Source organism: Olea europaea, unplaced genomic scaffold (genome assembly GCF_002742605.1).
Source record: "Olea europaea var. sylvestris unplaced genomic scaffold, O_europaea_v1 scaffold992, whole genome shotgun sequence".
Taxonomy (NCBI): domain Eukaryota; kingdom Viridiplantae; phylum Streptophyta; class Magnoliopsida; order Lamiales; family Oleaceae; genus Olea; species Olea europaea.
In genome coordinates, this window is record NW_019268432.1 from 1 (window position 1) to 27,534 (window position 27,534).

The window sequence follows — 27,534 nt, forward strand, 5'->3', positions numbered from 1 at the left end:
AATTGTATGTAGTCGATGGCGAAAGTAATCCCTTTTTATGCATTCAAAAATGGATACTGTATATGTCTGTAATAAATGAGCCAGAAATGTTTGGCCTTCTTGTTCCCTTTGGTTGCAAGAACTTTGAGCTGGTTGACATGATAATAAGTGAACTGAATCTTGAAAAGATATATTCAAGTTAAAATGCTGAAATGAGTTAATTAAATTAATAGCCACTAAACTTTATATAGGTTATTATTTGCTTACTGAATAAAAAAAGTTATCTATTGCTCACTCATCTATTTAAATGTTTATCTATCCATCACTTATTTCATATTCGTTATCCATAATTAATGGAAAAATCCACATATGTAACGAAAAGCTGATGTGGCCTAATGCTGTTAACTTTTGCCAGTTGTGAAATGCAATTCAAAACAAACACACCTTTTTTTCCCTATATTTCGAAATGTTTTTAGCCAAAGACCAATTTCCCCAAATCAAATGCCTTGAATCCCAAATTAAAAGCAAAGAATTTTTTCCCCAAATCAGTCTGCAAGAATCTTATTCCTCGAAAATGAGATCCAAAATGAAACCACAAGGTGCCTTGATTTTGAACGACATGGGCGACCGCAAGCTCCAAATATGGAAAACAATGTAGTTGCTGAAGCAACAGAGATGAAGACAGGGGAAGATAAAAAAGGGTATCTTTTTCAATTGGATATGCAATCTTCTATTCTGGTAATAATAGAACCTTGCTTGTGCTTATGTAATTGCCAAATTATGAATTTAATACTTTTATTGTGTTTAATATGAAAATGAATTACTATAGAATGTTTTGATGTAACTATGAGTATTGAGTGTTTGGAAAGTGTAATTAATCCTATAGTTCAAGATATGCTAATCAATAATGAGAATGAAATCTAAAGGTTAATCCAAAACAATTTGTTTTGATTCAATTGTAAAAGCTCAAATTGATTGCTAATGTTGTTTGTTTTTATTCAACTCATAGGCAAAGCTTGTTCCTAAGAAAACAAAAAGAAATCCAATAAACGTAGAGCAACCACCACCACCACCTTCAAATTTCAGTTCATGCCAACACCTAGATCATGGAAAAATGGAAAACCAAGACAAAAAATTTGCAACTTGAAACATGGTTGAATATTTGTAAGAGATTGAAGGCTGAAAAACTGCAAGAAATAAGGCTCATAAGGTAAAAAATAGGAAGTGTAGTAAGAGGGTTGATTTTTTCATTTGCAAGGCCTAGGGAAAGGAAGAATGATACTTTTTCATCTTGCTGGAAAAGTTTTTAAGTTCAGGCATATGTTACAATTTATAAAGTTGGGTCGTCATCTTCTTTTTGCTAAAGCATTTTAGTTTTTAGGCTTTGTTCGATTGTAAATACAAAACATTGAACAGTTCGGTGCAATCTAGAACATTGTAAATAAATAATATGGCTGTTATAATTCGAACAAGATCTAAAAATACTTTGTTGAAAGCGGAACAGCTTTGATACTAATTCTGGCCAAATAATTAAAGAACGAGAAAATAAAAGCAATACAAAAATAATGGATCACAAATAAAACAAGATTTATGCGAAAATCCAAACCACGGGCAAAAGCGGAGAATTTACTATAATCAATCTATAAGAAATTACAAATAATCTCTTTGGACCAATAACTAATTGGACAATTGATCAATTTCAATATATGTTTACACCACATATTTATAATCAAAGAATTCTTAACATATTAGAAGAATTAATAAATGAAGAGTTTAATATAAGGAGAAGTCCCAATATAATGGGTAAAACAAATAATGGATAATTTGGGATGAACTATGAGTCAAATTTACCTTGGACTCTTTCAAGATATCTTCAATTCTACGACCAAACTCATAATATTCCTCCAATAGTGTTTGCAATCAAATACTAAACAAGAATTCAGATACAACCCAATTTTAACAAACTCTACCTTGACACGAATTTCATTGCAAGGAATAAAACTTAACTCTTCAACTCCAACAAAATTCTCCAAACAAAACACTCTACCAAATTACTCCACCTCTTCTGCCATGCCCATCTAGGCATACTGGCAAATTTCAAGCCTTGCTTAGTAGCATAATTACCTTGCACATCGACCTTGCTTGAATCAGCCCGTTCACCTTCAATTCCAGTCGAGTCACCAAGAATGCTCGTGTAATACGCATACCTATGGCCTAATTTTATTGATTTAGATTTGGCCCATTATAAAAAAAGAAAAATAGAAACAATTAATATTTTAGCCCGATGAGTCACATGGAAGTTCATTATGTGAAATTATAGCCCAACCTTTTTGTTTTATTTTTCATTTTGGGCTTAAACTCAAGTTGGTAAATTTTTTATTTAATTTTAATTAAATAATGGAGATAATATTTTAATTTTAAAGTTGAAATTTTAAATGATTGAGATAAAATCAAATTCCTACTAAGATAATACTTTAATTTATTTATATTTTATTTAATGCTAAAAAAACAATTGAGATTATGTTTCAGTGTTATTTATTTCAATTAAAATTGAAATATTAAAGCATAAAGATAATATTTTGATATTATCTATACTTTATTTAATTTTAGAAATTATGGAGATAATTTTTTTTTAATTCATTATCTTATCCCATTAGCTCAAATATGGTTGAGATAATGATAAAATTTTATCACTTTTAAGATTCAAAGTTCAATTGAATTAGAACTCTTAAAATATGATGGCCCCTACAAATAGGCATCACATGTCCCATTTTCAAGTACATTCATTTATCTGTGAAATAAGCACAAATAAAAATATAGTTTATTCTTTAGTACGTGGGTCAAGAGTTGAAATCCTAAATATTCCAGTATTTTTCTTATTATTTTCATAGGATATGGTATGTGTATAAGTATTTTTTGTGGGATTATATGCATACGTTAGATTTTTGGAACATTGATTATGAAGTTGTTTATGTATGTTCTAAGTTTGGACCGAAGTATAGCAGCGTTATGCATGAAAGTTTCATACCACCTATGTTAGGTATAGTTTTTCATGTATGTATGTATATATGTATGAAGTTCATTAAATTCTATACAAATATAAATCCATGTGCTTAGATGCTTATTGAGATTTTGTCTCACACCCCCATTATCCCTTTTCATTTAATTAATGGTTCATGGCAATTAAGGCATGAGAGGGTTGGCAGATTGGCAAGTGAACGAAACCCATCAAGCGTTTTTTTTTTAATTTAAGAACTTATTTAATTATAGGCTTGATATTAAGATTGTTAAATTTCTAATATTTTATTTTATGTTGACGTCAAAATTTTTTTTATGTATTTAATCTTACAATTTCATGATATTATTTACATAATTTTCAAGCTTTTGAACGTGAATTATGATGTTCAAGATACGATTTAATGGCACTCAAATTTTAGAATTTGGGTCATCAGAGTTGGTATTAGAGCATGAGTTTTAATTGGTTCTATAGACTTTGCAAATCAAATTTTTTAAAAAAGAAATTTAATACTATCTTTTCCAAAAGAAAAAAAAAATTACGCACGTGAACAGTGTACACTTATGAAATTTTTTTCATTTTCTTTGTAAAAACGTATTGGGCAATAAATTGGACTTTTATTAAAAAAAAAAAATTTAGTATGAGTTTAGGTAGATTAAGTGTTATGACTTTAATGGCCCATATTTATTTTTAGAATCAATAGGTGCAAAAATAATAATTTTTAAGAATCAAGTTATTATGCTTGAAATAAGAATTAATTGATTTCAAGTCATTGTCTCGCTATGCCATTCTCTATGTCTCAATTGCTCAAATCAGGTATTTTAATTATATATTTATTCATCTTTAGAAAATGCCATGTTATTTATGAAATGTTTTTTTACTTACATGAAGCATGAATTTTCATTAAATTATAAGATAGAGAAAATTACAGCCGAGGTATCAAACCTTTCGTTTATTAGTTGACTTTGTCCAAATTTTTAGTTTGTGTCACCCACAATCCCAAGCCTTTCAAAAATATGCACCGGGGGTCCAAATGGATGGAAACCGTCCGTTTGACCGTTAGTTGACCAATAAAATTGAATTTTGACCAATTTTTGACCAACTTAAAAGGATAGAAAGGTAAATTTATTATTTAATTCTATAATAAAACAGATAAACTAATATACAAAATAAAAATAAAAGAAACTATTATTCATCTTCTTTTCCCCCCCACCTCACCCCGCCCTACCCCACCGCTGCTGTAATTTTCCCAATAAAAAATGGTTTCTTCTTCACCCTACCCATCCCCAACCTACTCCCCCATATCCTCTGAAAACCTAGGAGACTCCAAAAAGAACTTCAACTGGTTTTTCTTCGTTATTTGCAAGAATGTGGTGTGCCTTTTATACTGAAAACGAACTCAAAATGTAACCTTCAATAGGAATTAATTTTAGACGTTTCAATTAATAAATATAGATGGCAAGTATTTAATGGAGAGTTCACTGCATATATGTCAGAATTATTTATTTATTTATTAAAAAGTGCCTATTATTTCAGCAGGCAAAATAATTGAACAACTCTTTAAATAAGTATTTTAATGTCAGTGGCTAGATTTAGGTGTAAAATTTACTTTGCAGTAAAAAGATGAGTAAACCAAGAGCAAGAAATGGTTTCAAGTTTGCTCCAGAAGAACTCGCTGGTAAACGCTATAGCTGAAACATCATCTGCTTCATCGCCTTCCAGGGAGGTATGGATCTAAGTATTGAAATAATCTTCACCCAAAATTGCTGGGGGAGTAGGTTTGGGATGGGTAGGGTGAAGAAGAAACCATTTTTATTGGGAAAATTGCAGCAGCGGTGGGGTAGGGTGGGGTGAGGTGGGGGAAGAAGAAGATGAATAGTAGTTTCTTTTATTTTTATTTTGTATATTAGTTTATCTGTTTTATTATAGAATTAAATAGTAAATTTACCTTTATATACTTTTAAGTTGGTCAAAAAAATTCAATTTTATTGGTCAACTAACGGTCAAACGGACGGTTTCCATCCATTTGGACCCTCAATGCATATTTTTGAAAGGTTTGGGGCTGTGGATGGCACAAACTAAAGGTTTGGGCAAAATCTGCTAATAAACGAAAGATTTGGTACCTTGGCTGCAATTTTCCCTTATAAGATATATATATATATATAACACAATTTTATGGATATATGTTAAACATGAAAATTGATATGATAATAACATTAAAACCATTATAATTAAAAAAAAGCCTTGTAAGTAAGATGTGCTTATTAAGAATTACCCAATAGAAAATATTACAATCGTTTCTACATATTATTTGAGTTTTTTTTTTAATTTGTTTTCGCAAAATTGAAATAATTTGTCAAAAAGACCTAAACTGTCTGAGGCGAGTTTAGAATTTAAGTGGTCCATTGTGACCCCTCTTAATCTGAAAGCCTTTTAGTAGAGCGTTATACAAATCAATAAAACAAAATCTATATTACTAAGGACAAACCCACTTTAAATTTAGGAAAGTAAAATCTTTCTTTTAGGGAATTTCTAGATTAAGAAAGTCTACTTTTAGAAATTTTAAGTTAAATCGAGGTTTTGATTAGTTCCATTTTTGCCTTTCATAGATGACTAGAAGACACTGTCAAGCTAAGAGATAGAAAATCAGGAGAAGAAATCATTCAAAGTTTCTACATCTCCTTAGAACTTATGAATGGGACCCAACTCACAACCTGATAGAACATTTGGATGTCATAGAGATGATCTACTGAGGGACGAGATTGAGTGGACATGAGTTTCATAGGGATGAGGCCGTTTTCCACTTACTTAGGACCTTTAAGAATTACTGGAAAGATATTGCTGAACGGATTGATGTAATGTTTGATCGTCAGATGTCTTCCCAACTACTAATTACCAATCTTAGGAAGAGGGGGCAATTAATTGTGAAGATTTCGATGATATTGATAAGCCTAAGGGGATATGAGCCTGGTCGTCGTCGTCGTCGTCGTCTCCTGTGTGACCGACCTTCTTACATCAGTCATACAGAAATACCAGAGGTTGATATAATGAGGGTAACATTATAGATTACATCCCGATGTCTTCAACAGAAGAAGAGGACCCTGAAGAAAATCAAAAAGAGAGTGCTAGAAGGAATTATTAGGCTATAGTTGTTGATGTTATGAATTTTGCTTTTAAGTATAAAATTTTCTATTTTATATGGACGCTTGGTAAGCCCTGTGATCCTTTTTCAACTTCAAATTTTTAAGAACTTATAAATAAAATATGTTATTGCTCTCTTCTCATTCAATCTTTAATTTCCTTAATTGTGTTTTACTTAAGAATGTGGCACCCTAACGTAGAATAACAAACAATAGGAATGAACAAGCCCAACAAGCCTAACAACCTCAACCTATTGCGATCCATCCACAATTTGCCCAAAAATTCCGGGCCATGATGCAAACTCTCACTCAAAGTACGGTGCCGACACCACCACCTCTTCAACAGCTGACACCACCACCTATGCTACTACAACCTCAGCTGCCTTAAGAAGTGGTAGCAGACACTAGAACCATTTTCGTAACTGTAGAGCAATTTAGGAAACAACATCCTCTGACTTTTAGTGGCAGCACAGACCATTTGGAAGCAGAAGACTGGTTGGTAAGCATACAAAGAATCCTTGAGCTTATTGACTGGTCGGATCCAAGAAGCGTTATATGTGGCTCATTTATGCTGCAAAAAGGTGATAGACGCTGGTGGGAGTCCATCGCGAGGTCAAGGATTCGTGGTCACGTTTTGGCATGGAAGAGTTTAAAGAATCTTTTTTTAATAAGTATTACCCTATGAGTGTTTGAAATCTAAAAGAAATAGAGTTTCTCACGTTGACACATTGCTCAATGTCATTAACTGAATATGAGCATAAGTTTAAAGACTCGTCTCATTATGTTCCTACTTTTGTGGACACAGAGGAGAAGAAGGCAATATGTTTCGAACAAGGTTTTAGGGAAAATCTGAGACAGGCTGTGGTAGTGCTTGAACTGGGAACATAGGGTGCTAGCAGAAGCACAACTGGCAAATTTTAGAGGGTATGTTGGTGGAGAGAATAAGTAATAGTATATGCAGCGAGAAAAATAAAAGTAGGTGGATAATAAGGGCAAAATAAACCAGAACTTTTCAAAGAAGGGTAAAAGAGATTCGTCCCAAGATGAAATAAAAGCTTTCCACTTTGTGGCAAGTGTCAGAAGCACCATCAGAGAGCTTGTCTTTAGGGAATGAATATATGTTTCCAATGTGGAGAACGAGGATACATCGTCATGACCTAAGAGCAAACAACTTGTGATCGAACAATAGAAACATGAGAATGTCCAAAATAATCAAGGAAATATGTAGCAGAAATAGGGCAATGCACAACAATAGTAGAGATATGCACCCATGGGATAGACAAGGAACTTTGCAATGATGGAGCAGGAAGAGGATCAAAATCGAAATATTTTGGCAGGTAATATCCTCATATCTGACTTATTAGCTTATGTATTAATAGATTCTGGCACAACTTATTCCTTTATATCCCTTAAGTTGGTACATAAAACTGGGTATAATGGTTGAATCTACACGTTTTTCCTTATTAGTGTCTATCCTATCAAGGAATATGTTGACTACCGCTCTTGTTATTAAAATGGAAATGATAAATTGATGATAGATCATTGGGAATGCAGTTATATGTGATAGATATGGACGAATTTGATGTGATTCTTAGTTTGAGAAAGAAGTGGTCCTTCTAAGACCAGGTGAAAAGGAAATTCATTTATCTATTATAAGGAATGGACCCTTACCCCACGTTATTTCTACAATGACAGCACAATAGATCTTACAATCGGTGACAAGAAATGAGGAAAACAACGAATTGACGGTTAATGATGTTAGAGTGGTAAAGGAATATCCAGAAGTTCTTCCTAAAGAATTGCCTAGCATGCCACCAAAACGGGAGGTAGAGTTCACAATCGATTTCACTCCCAGCTCTACAACCATATCTAAGGCTTCTTATAGGATGGCACTGTAGGAGTTGAACTAAAAGTATAGATAGAAGAATTATTAGAAAAGGATTTATCCAGCTTAGAGTTTCATCATGGGGAGCACCAATGCTGTTTGTTAAGAAGAAAGATGGCTCGAAGAGAATGTGCATTGAGTATAGAGAGTTTAACAAAATCACCATCAAGAATAAGTATCATCTTCCCAAGATAGAGGACTTGTTTAGTAAGCTTCAAGAGGTAGTGGTGTTTTCCAAGATTGACCTAAGATCTGGTTAACATCAATTAAGAATCAATGCAGGTGACGTTTCGAAGATAACCTTTAGACTCGGTATGGATATTACGAGTTTTAGTTATGCCATTTGGTTTAACTAACACTCTCGGAGTCCTTATGGATTTGATGAATCATGTCTTCCACAAGTACCTTGATTGGTTTGTTATTGTATTCATCAATGATATTCTGATACACTCAAAAAGTAAAGAGGAGCATGAAAATTACTTAAAGATAGTCCTAAAGAAGGAGAAAGTTTATGCAAAATTTAAGAAATGTGAGTTTTGGTTGGAACGGATAGCATTCCTTGGACATATTATCACAACTCGAGGCATAAAGGTTGATCCAAGCAAAGTGGAGAAAGTGTTAAATTGGTCGAGGCCAACCAATGTAAGAGAAATTCACAGCTTTTTAGGCTTGACAAGATACTATAGGAGGTTTATTGAAGAATTCTCTAAGAGAGCAGGATTATTAACACAGTTAACACGTAAGGGTGCAATGTTTGATTGAACAGAGAAATGTGAAGAGAGTTTTGAGAAACTGAAGCGGAAGCTAGTGAATGCTCCAGTACTAACTATACGTAAAGGATTAGCAGGTTTTGTGATTTACAGTAATGCCTCTAAACAGGGAATAGAATGTGTCTTGATGCAGTATGGTAAAGTGGTCGCTTACGCATCAAGACAATTGAAGTTACACGAGCAAAACTACCCTACGCATGACTTAGAACTTGCTGCGATAGTTCATGAACTAAAAATTTGGAAGCACTACCTTTATGGAGATAAGTGTGACATTTATACAGACCAAAAGAGTCTCAAGTACATCTTCACTCAAAAGAAGTTGAGCATGAGACAGAGAAGATGGCTTGAGCTGGTAAAATATTATGATTGCAACATTCACTATTACCCACAAGAGATTAAACCTCAAAGTGGTCAGAACACCGTCAAGTGCTATTGTTCGGATGGCAGCACTTTCGATTCGACCAACACTCTGTGATAGAATTAAGGACCATCAGAAAGTTGATCAGTGGTTTGAATTCATTAAGTTAGAGATTCATATAGAGAAATGAAAGGATTTCACAATAGATAAGGAGAAATCTTGTATTAACATGGACACTTGTACGTACCTGATTTCGAGGAATTGAAAAAGTAAATATTAGAATAGGCTCACTCCACTCCTTATTCAATACACCTAGGAGGTACAAAGATGTACCGAGACCTTAATGAAGTATTTTGATAGAAAGGCATGAAGAGGGATGTAGCTGAGTATGTCAAAAGGTGTTTAGTATGTTAACAAGTGAAAGCAGAACACCAATGACCATCAGGTTACTTGAACCGTTAGAAGTTTCGGAATGGAAATGGGATCATCTAATGATGGACTTTGTGGTCAATTTTCCAAGGTCAACAAGGGGTACTGAGGCTATTTGGGTTGTGAATCGACTCACCAAATCGGCTCATTTCTTGCTAGTTCGATAGACATTTCCAATGGATCGATTGGTATAGTTTTATGTGAATGAGATAGTAAGGTTACATGGTATACCTATTCCAATTGTATCAAATAGAGATCCAAGATTCACATCGAATTTCTAGAAAACCTGCACCAAGCTATGGGAACTAAGCTAAAATTTAGCATGACTTTTCACCCTCAGACAGAAGGTCAGTATGATCGAACGATTCAAGCACTGGAAGATATATTTCGAACATGTGTCCTCAAGTTTGAGGACATTGGGAAAAACATTTATCCTCGATTGAGTTTGCATACAACAACATCTATCACACCTCTATTGGCATGACACCATATGAGACATTATAAGGGAGGAAGTATAGTTCATCGGTTCGTTGACATGAGGTCAGTAAGTGAAACATTTAGGGAACAGAGATCATTGAACAACCAGTGCATGCTATTGAGAAAATTCAAACAAGTATGAAAATTATCCAGGATAGACAAAAGAGTTATGCTAACAGAAGAATAAAGGAATTGGAATTTTTGGTAGGTGACAAAGTATTTCTCAAGGTTGCACCAATGAAAGGGGCATTACATTTTGGTAAGAAATGAAAGTTGTGACCAAGTTTCATTGGTCCATTTGAAATCTTGCAACGTATTGGAAATGTCGTGTATCAATCGGCTTTACCCCTAGAGCTTTAAACTGTGCATGACTTCTTTCATATGTCAAGGCTTCGAAAGTACGTCCTTGATCCAAGTCATCTGGTCACCCACCAGTCCATAGATTTACAATTGGGTTTGAAATACGAAGAAGTGCCAATAAGGATCATTAATCAGAAATTTTAAGTACTCAGAAATAAGGTGATCCCCTTAGTAAAAGTACAATGGTACAATCACTCCGTCGAATAGGTAACTTGGGAGAGAGAGGTAGAGATGAGAACTAAGTATCTACCAATCTTTCACGAATTTCAAGGTAAATTTCGAGGACGAAATTTATTGTTATGAGGCTAGATTGTAATACCCATACCTATGGCCTAATTTTATTAATGTAGGTTTGGCTGGTTATTAAAAAATAAATAAATAAAGAAGAAGAAATAAAAAATAGACACGATTAATATTTTCACCGACCAATCACATGGAAGTCCATTATGTGAAATTATAGCCCAACCATTTTGTTTTATTTTTCTTTTTGGGCTTAAACCCAAGTTGTTAAAATTTTATTTAATTTTAATTAAATAATTGCGATAAGATTTTAATTTTATCTTTTTTATTTAGATTGAAATTTTAAATGACTGTGATAAAATAAAATTTCTATGAAGATAATACTTCAATTTATTTATATTTTATATAATGATAAAAAAAATTGAGATAGTATTTCAATGTTATTTCTTTCAATTAAAATTGAAATATTAAATTGTAAAGATAATTTTTTGATTTTATCTATACTTTATTTAATTTTAAAAATTATGGAGATAATTTTTTTTTGGTTATGTCGAATTCATTATCTGTCTAGGGATGTCAAAAGGGCCAAGCCGCTCGTCTGCTCAGTCGCTTGGCTAGTAAAATCACGGCTCGAGCTCGGAAAATCACGAGTCTGAGCGCGAACGGCTTGTTGAAATGAGTCAGGCTCGTGGCTCATGAGTTTAGTGACCAAAACAGTCACTTTTTAAAAAAAGTGACCGTTTGGTCATTGAAATTTTTCAGTGAACGGTCACTGATTTTTTTTTAATTTTTATTTCGTTCTACTATAAATACCCCTTAACTCTCCCCCTTTTTTCATATCAATTATCTCCTCAATCACTACTCATTTCTCAACTCTCTCAACTCTCTTTTATTATATCAATTATCGAGTTTTTACTCTCTTATGCTGGAAAATATACAATATCGATTTATTTTTTACAGTTTATTCAGTTACAATTTCAATTCATCCAATTCTCAATTCTCACTACATTTATATTTTTCTAGTTATTTTATTTGAATTTCATCATAAACAATCAAACAAATGGATCAACACTCATTTGTTGAGAGCTTATTCGATACGGGATGTGGGTCACATGGAGAATCGCCTAGGACGCCGTAAAGTCAATTTCCAAATGAATTTTTCGGTCCAAATGATGTACCCATGCCTGAAGAGGTTCACATTGACAGTCATGGAAGCCACAATCCAATTGATTTGAATGATATTAACATTCCCAAAGCGAAACATAAAGACGAAGATGCTAAATTAAACATCTCAGATGCGAGGAAAAAACGAAAGCTCAAAAAATGAGTAAAATGTTGGGATCACTTTAAGTTAATTTCAACGGGAAAGTCATCGATGGCCTTGCAGAATTCAAGGCAGTATGTAAATACTGCCAACAAATATTGGCATGACAAAAAGGAATTGGTACCACCCATCTCAACCGCCACTACAAAGCATGTGCGGCCAGACGTGGACTTCTTCCAGCTGGTCAAACACAATTGCAATTTGACAGTCCAGACACCGGTTCTACAACTTACCCCTATCCACGTGGGTGTATTTGGAGGACAATACTCGAACCGAAATGGTGAAATTTGTTGCCGCCACTGAGTTGCCTCTAGCTATTGCAGACAACCAACACTTCGTCTTGTTCGTGAAAGAATATCTGCAACCAAGGTACGTTGGGGTAAGTCAAAACACTCTTCGTGTCGATAAAATACAATATTTCAATAATTCAAAACAACAATTAAATATGAATTTGCAACAATATGAGAGTGTTATATCTTTAACTTCTGATATATGAGAAGGGGTTAATAAAAGAGCATACATAGCTGCAACCACACACTATATAGACCCACTTTGGTGCATGCATAAAAAAATTATTGGTTTTAAAATTATTGAGTTTCCTCACAATGCTAATAATATATATATAATGCTATTATTAGTATTGTTAGAGAATATGATTGCGAGACTAAAATTTGGTCTTTTACTTTTGATAATGCTAGTGTTAATAAGGTAATCGTCGATAAATTGTGTAGGACACTTCAACCTGATTTTGGTGGGAATTTGTTTCATATTAGTTGTGTGTGCCATATCTTGATTTTAATTGTGCAAGATGACTTAAAAGATATAAAAGATGAACTTCAAAAGATTAGAAATGCGTTAGTATATATTACGATCTCTCCTAGTAGAAAACAAACATTTGAAGATTTTTGTGTCGAACTAGGGATGACGATTGCTAAAACAGTTGTTAGCGACATAAGCCATAGATGAAACTCTACTTACTTGCTATTAAAGTCATGTGAAGGTTTCGAACATTTAATAACCGACTTTTATAACAATAGACATGTTGGAAGTGATGATGATGGTATGTTGAATGAATTCGATTGGGTTTTAACTTTGAAAGTTAAACGATTTTGGACATCTTTTTATGAGATCACGCAAATTTTATCTGGCGTTTATTATCCTACAAGCTATATGGTACTTAAACGCCTTTCTATAATTGTAAGAACATTCAATAAATATAAAAATGATCCTGCATTTAGTGAAATTATAATTGCTATGGAATTAAAGTTTAGAAAATATTGGGAAGAACTGCCAATGTTATTTCCTTTAGCATACGCAATGGACCTTTGATATAATATTTCGGGAACTAAATACGTAATTGATCAAATCAATAAAGCCTTAACCTATCACCTATAAGAATTTATAGCAAACATTATGTGGAACGTATGATTTACATGCGGAAAGAATGTGTGTGAATGTTAGTCAGGTACCGTCTGCACCTACTCCTTCGGCTGAAATTGAAGAAGATGATGTCGAAATAATGAATTTATTTCAAGGCATTAATACAATTAGACATGATGCAACTGCATTGTGTTCATCTAGTACAATATCGTCTACATTTGCATCTCATCAAACATCGATCGCAACTCAAAATGCGATGCCTATCAAATTTATTGATTACTTCAATTATAATATGCTAACAGAGAGAACAATTAAAAAAAAAGTTCAGAAGAAGTAATTGAATTCTGATGAAAGTATGAAAGACATTGACCAATTTTTTCTGCAATTGCGAAAGATCTGCTGACACATCCGATTAGCACTGTTACTTCAAAATCTGCTTTTAGTGCAGGTAAAAAGGTTTTGACCAATGTCAGGAGCCGACTGAAAGAAGATGTTTTGAAAGCGTTAATGTGCGTGAAGGATTGGCAGGACGCTCATTTTCAACTACAAGATAAATACGCTGAAGTTGCAAGTCGTCAGGTAAGTGATATTTGATTTAATTATATTAATCAAAATTTTATTTGATTTAATTATATTAATCAAAATTTTCTCATTTTTTAATCGTTAAATTTAATTTTCTTTAAAAAATTGTACACGTTACAACAGATTGTACGTGTACAATTTTTAATTCCACTTACTTAAAATTGATGTAGTCGGTCCCAAACCCGGATAAAGGAGGAGGGTGTACATTTTATCTACTTTAAAAAGAAATTGAAAAAAAAAATGTATTTTTTGTAAATGTATTTCAAAAAACAATTCGTCTTCATTATACAAATATTTTATACTTTATAAATATTTCATTAAATTATTTTATTTTTTAACACTTTTTATTTTTTTTAAAAAGTGTTTTCATTACATTATTTGTATTTTTCTCTATTTAAAAAAGAAAAAGAAAAAGATGACAAGCTCGGCCGAGCCGATAAGATTTTATTACTTTTAAGATTCAAAGTTCAATTGAATTAGAACTCTTAAAACTTGATGGCCCTATAAATAGGCATCACGTGTCCCATTTTCGAGTAAATTAATTTATCTGTGAAATACACATAAATACAAATATAATATATTCTTTAATACGTGGGTCAAGAGTTGAAGTCCCAAATATTTCAGTATTTCTCTTAATATTTTCATAAGATATGGTAAGTATGTAAGTATTTTTCTTATAGGATTAAGTGCTTACGTTAGATTTTTGGAACACTGATTATGAGGTCCTTTATGTATGTCTTAAATTTGGGTCGAAGTATAGTAGCGCTATGTATGAAAGTTTCATACCACCTATGTTCGGTATAGATTTTCATATCTTACTATGAATGTATGTATGAAATTCCTTCAATTCTGTACAAATATTAATCAATGTGCTTATATACTTATTGAGATTTTGTCTCACACCCTCCCTTTATCCCCTTTCAGGAAATTGGTGGTTCATGACAATTAAGGCATGAGAGGGCTAGCAAATTGGCAAGTGAAAGAAACCACCAATCCTTTTTTTTTTTTTTTTATTTAAGAACATATTTAGTTATTGGTTTGATATTAAGATTGTCAAACTTTTAGTATTTTATTTTATCTTGACGTCAAAATTTTATATATTCAATCTTACAATTTCATGATATTATTTAAATAAATTTCAAGCGTTTGAAAGTGCAATATGATGTTCAAAATACAATTTTAGTGGTACTTGAACTTTAGAACTGGGTTGACAAAGCTCGAATCATCATGAGCACTTCCAAATCCACCTAGGTTTGTCAAACCTGTTTAAATCACTATGAGCAACATGATCAACAAGATCAAAACTAGCTCCACTTGAGCTACTGAAAGATTTCCTAATATTATTATTCGAATCACAACGAACAACAAATCACAATCGACTCCATCAAAGTCATCGCTTATCAAACCATAAGCTGCTGCTGCATCCAAAGTGATCGTGGAACCTTCCAAGATATATAACAAATCCTTACATTGCTTCTCCTCCAACATCCAAATTAAAAAAAAAAAAAATCCGCCATAACAAAAATATCTTGTTACGATCCAAAAGTGGAACTTAAATTTCATACTTACCATCTCTGGAACAATCAATCTTGTTCAAACCTCACTTTAATAACCAATTTGGCCTACAAGAACCACCAAAACCTTGGTTTTGATACCAATTATTAGAAACAAAAAAGTTACTAGAATTGCTTTGATACCACTTGTTGTAATTCGAACCAAATCCAAAATCACTTTGTTGAAAGTGGAACAGCTCTGATAACAATTTATTGAGAATCCGACCAAGTAATTAAAGAACAAAAAAAAGAGTAATATGAAAAAAAGGGATCAAAAAGAAAACAAAATTTATGTGGAAACTCAAATCCAGGAAACCCATGGGCAGAAGCGGAGAATTTACTATAATCAATGGTAAGGAATTACAAAGGATCTTTTCGGACCGATAACTAATTGGGACAATTGGTCAAGCAAAGAACTTGAATCGAAGAATTATTTTATTGAAGAACAAAATTTTGAATACAAATCTTGTACAGATGTTTCAAAAGATAATTAATATTTGAAAAAAATAAAAAAATCTTCAAATAGAAGGAAATCTAAGCTTTTCTTGAATAAGTTTTTCTCCCACTATAAACTCTTTTTCTTCCTCTTGAACCTTGATATGCTTTTATACTTGAACTCCATACTTGAAATCTTCTGAATTATTTCAAAAGAATCTTTGAACAGTACCGAGGGTTCTATTGAATAGTAAAGAAGGACAATTATTCATTGAGGGAGACCTTTGAATAGTGTAGAAAGACAATAACTTCACACTTGTTTCACGTGTGTGTCTCGTCTTCTACCCATCTTTTTGAAATAATGGACTACTTTATTAAAGTTACTATAATAAAGTTTGTCCATTAGTCTTGATTGATAGAAAATGCTGTTAGGAACTATTTTTTAGGCGACAAACATAATTGAAAGAGAATATTTCTTGAATTTTGAACCATGTGTTTTTTATATTCATCCAAATAACTAGGTTCATATTGTCATTTTGAGTGTTTTTTGAGTAAATTGAGTTATGAGTCCATCAATGTTTAACCCACAACAATCATCTTCATTACTATGAGCATAGTCGGTTTGTGAGCCTATTTGAGAAAATTTTCTTAACTTGACTTTGATTTCTTTGAAATAGATTCGGCCTAAAAAGTAATTTTTTTCCTGAAATATTGCTAATTCTTATGGTGTTTTGTATTGATTGGACATAGCTAAAAGTCTTAATTTTTCGACAAGAAAATCAGCATTTTTTCTTGTTATTTCTTTGATACTTTTGGAACTCCAATATTTCTTTATTTTTAAACCCATGAATTAACCGCTTTGGGACAACAATTTGTTTCATGTAACTTTGACCACCATTTAATTTTGAATCTTCGAACTATTTTCTTTAGTTGAATTCGAAATTTGGCTTTTGAACAATATGAAAGTCCCAATAGAAATTCCATGAGATTTTAAGATTGAATGTGAACTGGAATAAAATATTTTATTAAGGCTTCAAAAATTGTTTTGCCACAAATTTGAAATGTTTGAATCCTTGATGAGTAAAACTGAGTAAAATAGTCTCATCAAGTCAAAAGCATTCCAACCATGTTTGAAATCATTTTGGAAAATTTAAAAGACTTGCTTTAAAAAAAGAATATACTAGGAATGAGACATTGGTCCAAAATAAAAAACATGAAACCGTCCTTATAATCAAAATAATCGAAATGAGATTTGAATGTTTCGTCTTTTGAAAAACGCATTTGTTTCTCATCCCATAGGTTCTGTCCCCAGTCTTCATATGACAAAACCTTTTGAATGCTAATTTTTAAAAAATTGATTTGTCTAGGTTTTTGAGGCTTTGAGGTATGAGTTATGATTGTTGATCTAATTTTGGCTAGAATAGCTTCAATGAAGGCTCTAGAATTTTTTGATATTTCTTGGCAAATATTGAAATTGTGGAGAAAACAAATCTCCAAAACATTCCTCGAGATAAGAATATCTATGAATCCATGAAGTTTCCATTTCAAAAATTGGAAGAAAAGTAGATTTTGTGATATATTAAAATGCTTTTGGAAGGTTTATTTCTGGTAATTTTCTTGAACTAGTTTGAATGGCTTTTTGAAATTGGAGGGTTTTGGTTCTTTTAGAGTATTTTTATTTTGAATGGGATTTTGGAAAAAGGCTTTTGATGCAAGAATTTTTTATTTTATTTTTTATTTTTGAGGAAAGGCTTGTTTCTCCTTCTCGTGATCCTTGGAAATATTCATCAATTGATGTTTTCGTTTTGTTTTTCTTTTGAGAAGAAGAAGACTTTATAGTGTTGATAGTTTCTCACAATTCACTCAATAAGAGGTTTCTTTATAACTCTCTTGTAAAGAAATTTGTAATAATGTTTGATCTTCCTTGTATATGTAGTATTTCAAAATCAAAATAGGACAAAATAGCCTTTCATTTTGTAAATATTTGTTTTGAAACAAGAATTTTAACGTCTTTTTGTAAAATATCTTTGGAAGCTTTGTAATCAATTTTCAAAATAAAATTTATATTAATTAAATCATCTTAAAATTTTGAAATACATAAAATTATTGATAAAATTTCCTTTTTGATTGTTGATAGTTCTTTTGAGAGCCAGTCCAAACTCCTGAATGAAATCTAACTGGCTGTTCTTAATAGACTCTTTTAAAATTTTCTTTAATACCGCACTATACCCGATGTGGAATGAGTCTGTCTCAACAATAATGGAGGCTAAAGGGTTTATTATTGAAAGATACGGGTTGCTTTTGATAGCAACTTTTAACTTTTCATATAGCTAAAATGTGCTCGTGACTCCAAGGTAGTGGATGCTTTTGCGGCCTTTGAAAAGATGAGCACATAATAATCTTATATTGTTGACAAAATCGGCTATGTAATTCACACAGCCTAGAAAACACCGTAAACTATTTTTATCTTGAATTTTATCAGAAAATTTCTCTACAAACTCAAGATTTCTTTGAATTGGAGCAAGTGTTCCTAGATTAATATGATGTCTTAAGAACCTTTTACGTGTTTGACAAAGAACAATCTCTTTCTCCGAGACAGCTAAATTGTTTCTCTTATGAATAAATATATTGAGATGTTTGAAATGTTGCTTTAAACTTTCAAAATCAATTAGAACATCATCAATATAAACAATAATAAATTTTGTTAAGGATTGAAAATATCATTGATAGTTTTTTGAAACTTGGAAGGAGAATATTTTTAGGCCAAATGGTATTACATTCCATTCATATTCGCTAAAATGAACAGTGAAGGTAGTTTTGCATTTATCTTCTCTATTAATTTGAATATGCCAAAAGCTAGACTTCATATCAAATTTAGATAACATATAATTTGTTGAACAGATCTTTCTTTTGAAATAATAGATATCTGATCTATCAAAGAGCTTTGTTGACAGGCTTATAATTGATGACAAGTTTTGGAGGACCTCGTTCAATTTCATCTAAATTATTGACATAGAATACAGAACAACATCATGGAGATTTACTTGGATCAATAATTTTTTTTTAAGTAAATCATTAATTTTCTTGATACAATCATAATTGTAAGAAAGGGAGACAACATGTTTCTTCCTATCCCAAAAGGTATTTCGAATGGTAGAACATATTTCACTCTCATAATTGAAGGGTTTGGTAACCAGTCTTCAAATTTTTAAAATTTAATTTTTTTCTTTAAGAAATTGAATATGTCTTTTCTTAAGTTTAATATTATTGATAATTTTTGAAATAGATGCTTCTTTTAAAAAATTAAAATCCTTATAAGAAGGATGATTTGTAAATTTGAAAAATATTTCTTGGCCAAAAATATTTGTAGTAAGACCTTTAGAGTTAGCTTCAAATGGATAAATTTATATAATAAAAAGAGTTCCAGGAATTACTTCTTGATCTAAGTCTTTGACTAAATATAATATATTGTTGAAACATATACTTGAATTAGAAACACGAGCTTTTGAAAGTTTATATTGAATATTAAGTTTCTTACCACTAGCTCCATAAAATCACTCAGTAGTTTTTTCAAAATATTTAGTAGGGATTAACCTTTTTCTAATGCAATTTTGATCAGCTCCAAAATAAATTAAGACCTAGAAGTGAATTTGAATTCTTTGTAGACTACTATGGTCATAGTACAATATCATTTCTAAAGCTGAATTCAATAAATAACATTAATCTTTTCTTCTTCAGTTTAAAAATTAAAATGAGTAGAATGCGAAGTATCTTCTTAGGAAGAAGAGGAAAAATATGACTCAAGAACATATTCTTGTTCCAAATTTGTTTACTTTTAATAGCACGACTTCCATTCTTTCAAGAATAGAAATTTGAAATTTCATTTCATTAACTTCTTATCTTAATTCAGAATAAGAAGTCTTTGAAGATGTGGATTTGGTGTTGAACATTTTAATATATCTTTCATATTACAAGGTGTTACCGAACCTTTTGATGTAGATGGTAAGAGATCAGAGAACTTTTTCTTTAATTGAGGATCTTCAATTTTCTTAATTACTTCTTGAATAAGTTCTTCTTCTTTGATAAGAATATTTATAATTTTTCAACCACAAAGTTCTTTATCTTGACTCGAAGTAAAGTCAGAATGTGAGATTGCTTCAACATAAAAATCATCTTAATGTTGATAAACTTGTTCTAAGTCAAATTCAGATTCTTCATCAAAACTAGAATTGAGTAAATTGAGAAGTTCAAGTTTAACATCTTCATTGATTTGAAGATTATTGATCTTTCCCTTCATAGGACACATGTTGGAATAATAACATGTTTGTTTACATTTCCAATAGGTAACATTAGAAGTTTTAGAAACTAGTTTCTTTGAAAATTTTATATTTGAAAATTTAGGAGGATAATTTTAAGAAAATTCTATTTTTGAAAAGATCCTTTTTCTGAGAAAAGAGAGAATTTTTCTTCTTCATTTTTGAAAATGGAGGAATGATTTTTTTTTTTTCAAAACCATATTGTTTGCAAAATGATCAAAGTTCTTTACGACTCTAAAATCTTTCACTTTTGAGTTTCGATTTGTGTTTCATGTCATTACATAATGATATGATTTCACCATAAGATAAAGAAGTATATGGAATAACATTGTTATTTTGATATTTAATTGTATTTTTAACTCTTTCAACAAAAGGTTTTGAAAGGCCAAAAATTAATTTTTCTTTCCAAAATGATTGAAAACAATATTCTCTCATTAAAACTTTGGTTAGTAAGATATCTTTGTATCACCATAAATCATGAAGTTTTGGACATGTTAAATTCATTAAGAGTTCGGAGAATCTTTCTTGTAATGACGTAGGATTTCCAAATGAAATGTTTGACAACAACGACCAGAAAAGCCATCATACTATCATATTATCCACTAGTTTTAGTGGCATTTATTACCTCATTACAATTGCTCTCAGTGAGGTAATTAGTCCACCATCCCTTTAATTGACCTGTAAGTCCGGTTAAAATATTACCTAAAGCGGTTAGTTCATGAATATCAAGGAAGAGATAAGTTGAATGGCACATAGCCATATTTTCAATGACTTGAATAATTTGCTATTCAGCCATTCCATCAATATTCCATTCAACTACCTCATCTCCATTATAGCTTGTTTGAGGTTTTTTTCTTCCTTCCTATTGCATATTAGGAAAGGACGGACTTGGTTAGAAATTGATAATTTTGAGTTTTGACCTTTTAATCTATTAATTTAAAGAGACTCATTTCCTACTATAAATTGACTCTCTAGTTCTTCAGTTGAATCTACAACATTAACATTATTTGATGTAGATAATTTTGATAGTTGCTTTGCAAATTCTTTAATAACTCTTGATTCTATTTTGAGTTTTCCTAAACCTGGTTTTGATATAGTTTGATCTATAGGTTTGAAGATTGAATTTATTTGATTTTTTTTTTTATTATTTTTTTTTTTTACCTTTATGGATGTGGACTATGCTCAATCCTGGATAATTGGCTTGACATAGCTAGTGATAAAATATTTGTATAATTATTCTGTGATTGAATGTTTTTTTATGTCTTTAGCTGTAGTTCTAGATTCGCCTGGTCTATCAGCAAAGATTTGCTTGAGAGGCGATGTAATAATATTAATATATCCATGAAAAACTATTTCTTGCATAGAAGGATGTTCAAATTGAAAACTTTGACCAAAAGGAGTTTTTCATATTTTTTTATTAACATGAGTATTTTGAATGGATTTCTGAACAAATTTTCGTCCAAAAACTTTGAGATGTGCCCATTCATAGAAACTTAAATCTTTAGGAAAATCATAAAATTCTTGCCATAAAGATTCAATTTTAATTTTTGAAAATATTTTCTTAAGAGTATGGCAAAGCTCTTTCATTTGGCGTCCAAGAGTAGAGATTTGATATTTCATTTAATTGACTTCGGATCTTAAATTAAAGCTAGAAGTTTTTGAAGACATTGATTCAGTATTGAACCGATTTAATATTTTTTATATATATAATTGTTTTACATAAGGTGTTAATGATAGTTTTGATGGTAAAAGAAAAGAGAATCTTTTCTTTAGCTCCTTGGTCTTCAATTTTTTCAACTATTCCTTGAATAAATTTTTCTTCTTTAGTAAGAATATTTATACTTTTATAATCACAAACTTCTTCACTTTGACTCGAAGCAGAAGAGAAATTTGAACTTGTTTCAATATTAGAATCTTCTTGATATTGATAAACTTGTTCAATTTCAAAGTCAGATTTCTTCATCTGAACTAGAATTGAGAAGATTGAGAAGTCCAAGTTTAACAACTCTAAAGACTATTAATCTTTCCCTTGGCATGACATTGGTTAGTATAATGACCCGTTTGTTTACATTTTCAACGGGTAATATTTGAAGCTATAAAAACGTTTAGTTTTTAAAATTTTCAATTTGGAGATTTATGAGGATACGATTTTTGAAAAGATTTTGGGTTTTGAAAAGATCATCTAAATGATCTCCTTCTCATATTAGAAGGAAAACTTTTCTTTTTTTAATTTTGAAGAATGAGGAATGATTTTCTCAAAATCATAGTGTTTAAAGAATGATCCTAGTCCTTTATAACTTTCAGATCTTTCTGATTTCAATTTTACTTTGAGTTTAAGATCATTACATAATGTTAATCCTTCTTTATTGACAAAATTTATAATCTCACCATAAGTAAGAAGAGCCTATGGAACAGTATCATTATGTTTGAGTTTGATAGAATTCCTTACTCTTTTTGCAAAGAGTTTTGGAAGTCCTAAAAGAAATTTTTCTTTCCAAAAAGATTAATTACAATCTTCTTGAATTAAAACTCTAGTAAGAAACAACATATGTTTATATCAATGAAAGTCATGAAGTTTCAGACAAGTGAGATTCATTAAAATCTCAGACGTTCTATCTTGAAGAAGATTAGGAGTTCCAATAAAATGCTTGAAAATGGAATAAATAAAAATATTGAAACTATCACTTTGATTTAGAGCATTGACCACAGAATCCATAGTAATGCCATCTTCTTCGGTTAATTAATTATTCCTCCAGATTTTAATTTGTCTGGTGAAACCATTAACTAAATTTGAGAGAGCAACAAGTTCTTATATTCCTCGACTTATATAGGCAGAATGACATACTGCCATATTTTTGAGTAATTGAATACTTTAAAAACTATCATACCATCAAGATTCCATTCGATGATTTCATCACTTGCACAAAAAACTTGAGGTTTTTTCCTTTTCCTCATATAACACATTAGGATAAAAATGACGAGAATAATAATTTGGATTTTGACCTTTCAACTTATTGATATAATGTTTTTCATTTTCAATAAATTGAGCTTTAGTAAGGAAATTAGTGTGTTTTCTTGTTTTTACTTTGAAATCTTTGGAAAGCCAATATTTCTTTTGTTCTTGAACCCATGAATTTACTGGTTTTGGACAATAGTTTGCTTCATGAAACTTTGACCATCATTTTATTTTGATTCTCCATATAATTCTTTTAACATTATATTCAGAGTCTGGATTTTGAATAATATTGAAGTCCCAACAAAATATCCAGGAGACCTTAAGATTGAAGGTAAACTGGAACAAAACACTTTCTTGAGGCTTTAAAAACCTTTTTACCTCTAATTGAAGTGTTTGTATCCTTGATGAGTAAGACTAGGTCAAATTTTCTCATCGAATAATGTTTAAAACCATTATGGAAAGTTTTAAGGACATGCTTGGTTAAATAAAATCAACCAAGAATGAGTTGTTGTTCTAAAGTAGAAAACATTAAACCAGGTATCCTTATAATCAAAGTAATTAAAATGGGATTCGAGTTTTTCTTCTTTAAATATATGCATTCTTTTTTCTTTTAATGGGTGTTATTCCCAGTCTTCATATGACAGTACCCTTTGAATATTAATTTTTGAAAAATCAATTTGTTTGGACTTTTGAGAGTTTGAAGTATGGGTAATGATGGCTTATCCAATTTAATAAGAATAGCTTCATAAAAATTCCTCGATTTTTTGATATTGGTAGGCATAAATTGAAATTGAGAGGGAAATATAACTTGAAAACATTCATTTAAGGAAGAATATTTGTGTATCCACAAAGTTTCCATTTCAAACACTGGAATATAAGTGGATTTTGTAAAATATTGAAAATTTTTTGGAGGGTTAATTTCTGATAACTTACTCGTACCAGATTAAATAGCTTTTTTTTTTTTTTTGAAATTTGAAGATTTTGCTTCGTTTGAAACAATTTTATTTTGAATAGGTTATTGATAAAAGGGTTATGAAGCAAGGGTTGCAAGGATTGTTTTTGATAGGATGATGAACTTGGTTCTTCCTTTCTTGATCATGGAAGATATTTATCTATTGAGAATAGAAGAATTGAATTCTCTTTCCTATTGTTCTTCTTTTAAAATGAAAAAATTGAATAATCCAATGAAATGCTAATGGCTCACTCAAAGGAGATTTTTGTATGAACTCTTTCGTAAGGAAGTCTGGAAAAATGTATGAAGAATTGAATTCTCTTTCCTATTGTTCTTCTTTTAAAATGAAAAAATTGAATAATCCAATGAAATGCTAATGGCTCACTCAAAGGAGATTTTTGTATGAACTCTTTCGTAAGGAAGTCTGCAAAAATGTTTGATTTGCCTGTATATTCAAAACAGGACAAAATAGCATGCCATCTTGTAAATATTTGTTTTGAAACTGGATTTTTGACATCTTTTTTAAAACATCTTTTAATACTTTGCAATCAATTTTCAAAATAAATTTTTTATTAATTAAATCATCTTGAAATTTTAAAATTCATAAAATTATTGATAAAATTTCTTTTTTGATTGTTGAATAATTCTTTCGAGGGCCAGACCAAACTCCTGAATGGAATCTAACCAACAGTTATTGACTAAAATATTTTGGAATTTGTTTTAATACCCCACCATATCTTGAAATTTTAAAATTCATAAAATTATTGATAAAATTTCTTTTTTGATTGTTGAATAATTCTTTCGAGGGCCAGACCAAACTCCTGAATGGAATCTAACCAACAGTTATTGACTAAAATATTTTGGAATTTGTTTTAATACCCCACCATATCTTATGCCATATGCATCTCTCTTGAAATTTTAATACCCCACCATATCTTGAAATTTTAAAATTCATAAAATTATTGATAAAATTTCTTTTTTGATTGTTGAATAATTCTTTCGAGGGCCAGACCAAACTCCTGAATGGAATCTAACCAACAGTTATTGACTAAAATATTTTGGAATTTGTTTTAATACCCCACCATATCTTATGCCATATGCATCTCTCTTGACAATAATGAAGGCAAAAGGGGTCTATAATTGAAAGACACGGTATAGTTCTAACGGCAACTTTAACCTTTTAGAGAGCTAATGTATGCTCGTGATTCCATGGTAGTGTATGTTTTTGTAATCATTGAAAAAGAGGAGCACATAATTGACGTATACTTTTGACAATATCGACAACATAATTGACATATCCTAAAAAGCATTGCAAACTTATTTTCTTAAATTTCATCTTAAAATTTGTCAGCAAATTCAAAACTTCTTTGAATTGATTAAGTGTTCCTAAATGTATGTAATGACCTAAGAACTTTATATGTTTTTAACAACAAATAACCTTTTTTGCTGAGACAGTTAAATCATTGTTCTTGATGATTAAATGAATATTTTGAGATGCTTAAAATGTTATTCTAAACATTCAAAATAAATTAGAATATCATCAATGTAAACAACGATAACATTTTGATAAGGATTAAAAATATCATTTATAATTTTTTTAAATTCATCTTTAAGATCGAATGACATAGCATTCCATTCATATTGAATAAAAAGAACCATTTATATTTATCTTCTTCTTTGATTTGAATCTGTCAAAAGCCAAAATTCTTCTCGAATTTAGAGAAGATAACAACTTTGAGTAATCTGTTTAACATATCTTTCTTTTGAGGTAATGCATATCGAATCCAAATTGAAGGCATTGTAATTGACATAGAATGCAGAACAACTCCATGGTGATGTAATTAGGCGAATAAGTTCTTTTTCAAGTAATTCATTGGTTTCCTTGATGCAATGATCAAACAATTCTTTATTCATTTGAATAGGACGAAATTTTCTAAGAATCATTAATTTATGAAAATCATGAACATAAGGAAGAGATATAATATGTTTCTTCCTTCCAAAAAGCATTTGGAATAATGAAACATATATCATTTTCAATTTATTGTTGAAATTTTGAATTTTTTTTAATTGTTCTTCAATTTTTTGAAATTTAATTTTTCTTTAAGAAATCAAATATGATTATTCTTGAAATAAATATTGTTAATAATTTTTGAAATTGATGCCTGCTTAAAAGAATTAACATCTTTATAAGAAGGAGACTTTGTGAATTTAAAAATTATTTCTTGATTGAAGATAGTTGTTTTTAAACCTTTTTGATCTGCTTGAAAATGATAAATTTGAACAATAAAATGATTGCCAAGAGTAACTTCTTGTTCCCATCTTTGACTAAATAAAAAATATTTTTGAAATATATATATTAGAAGAACATGCTTGGTTACCAGGGCGGGTGGGTGCCAAGTGGTGCCCTTGTAATACTAGAGCCCATGTGGCCCTGGTTAAGGAGATTTATCCATATTAAAATTGCAAACATGGACTTTTGAAAGTGAATATTGAGCATTTTAACACTAGCACCATAAAGATGTTCAGTAGTTTTTCAAAGTATTTGTTAGGGATTAACCCTTTCCGAATACAATTTTAATCAGCTCCTGAATCAAATAAAACTTTGGAAGTGAATTTGAATTTTTCTCAAACAGATTCAGAAACATATTATGCCCAAAGCAATGAAGATTACTGTTTTAGGATAGACTGAATCCAACCCAACCTATAGCAGGACAACCCTATGCTCATACAACTTCACGGGATGACCAACGCTATTCAACACACACACACACACACACACACACACACACACACACATATATATATATATATATATATATTTTGCACGTCTGATGTAACTTAGAACTTGAGTATTGTTATTATATTTTTATTATAACCAAATTGGTATTTCCTACATCCTATTTAGTTCTACTAAACATAAAATTTTTAGATAGTAGAATAATTTTCCATAGTTTCAAGATATAGTTCATCTACTTATCATGCATGACACGAAAAGGTAACAATCATCTGAAAATACACTTATTAGGCATCGATTATTACTTTTTTATGTCATCTAATGTTCTTGAAAAAACGTTAACAAAAGCATTAAAAAGTAAAAAACATAAATCTAGAAAAGTTAAAACAACGTTGAATCCATCAATAATAATTAAATGAATCTCGAAAAGGAAAAAAAAAGGTCGATGCATAATAATATGTATATAACGAATCAAAGGAGAGAAAATACGATTTTTATGAAAATGTATGAAGTATAATAACCACCTTTGTACTATTTGATTTGTTGACATATCTAATCAATATCATTTATGTAAAGCAAAAACTTCCTCTTTCATGTGATTCAAAAATCCTAACAAAAAATACTCATATTTTTAATAACGAACCTAAT